Source organism: Acanthisitta chloris, unplaced genomic scaffold (genome assembly GCF_000695815.1).
Source record: "Acanthisitta chloris isolate BGI_N310 unplaced genomic scaffold, ASM69581v1 scaffold6888, whole genome shotgun sequence".
Taxonomy (NCBI): Eukaryota; Metazoa; Chordata; class Aves; order Passeriformes; family Acanthisittidae; genus Acanthisitta; species Acanthisitta chloris.
The window spans coordinates 126,923-127,537 of record NW_008685339.1 but is presented as its reverse complement, the minus strand read 5'-3'; positions in this window follow the sequence as shown (position 1 = coordinate 127,537).

The window sequence follows — 615 nt, the reverse complement described above, 5'->3', positions numbered from 1 at the left end:
TGAGTGCAGGCAGGATGGACAGGGCTGCGGGATATCCTGGCTGGAAGGGAGTGCTGAGATATCCCCAGGTTGTTGAGGGCTTGGGCACTGCCATGCCATGCCAGGCTACCTTCCTAGGCAGGGATGCTCATGCCTCTTTACTTTCTCACAGCCTGCAGCGGGTCCTGGGCAGGGGGTGGGGTGGGGAGGGTGCAGTCCAGGCTGCATCGCCTCCAGGGACAGCTCTGGGTGTCTGGAGCAGGATTTTGTGCGCATCTCCTTCGTGTCCTAACTCCTGCGACCTGGATGCAGCACACGTGCCCGTTGGGTGAGAGGGGGATGGCCTGCCAGAGCTTTGCAGTGCTGCGGACACAAAACGCAGTTCCAGCTGCCTTCACAAGTTTTTTGGACACTGCGCTGTCTGCAGAGAGCGCTGAAGGTGTTTTTTTAGGAACCCGGAGTGGCTTTATTGAGTTTGTCTGGTCGGTTCCCCCCATATCCCCCAGCTAATCTGGGTGGGAGTCGTGGCTCAGGTTACAGCAGCTAATCCCAGACTACAGCCTGGTTCATAGGTCTGTAATCTGTGCGTGCAGCCATCCTCCTGGGCCGGGTTTGGAGCCTGGGAGGCTGGCTTGG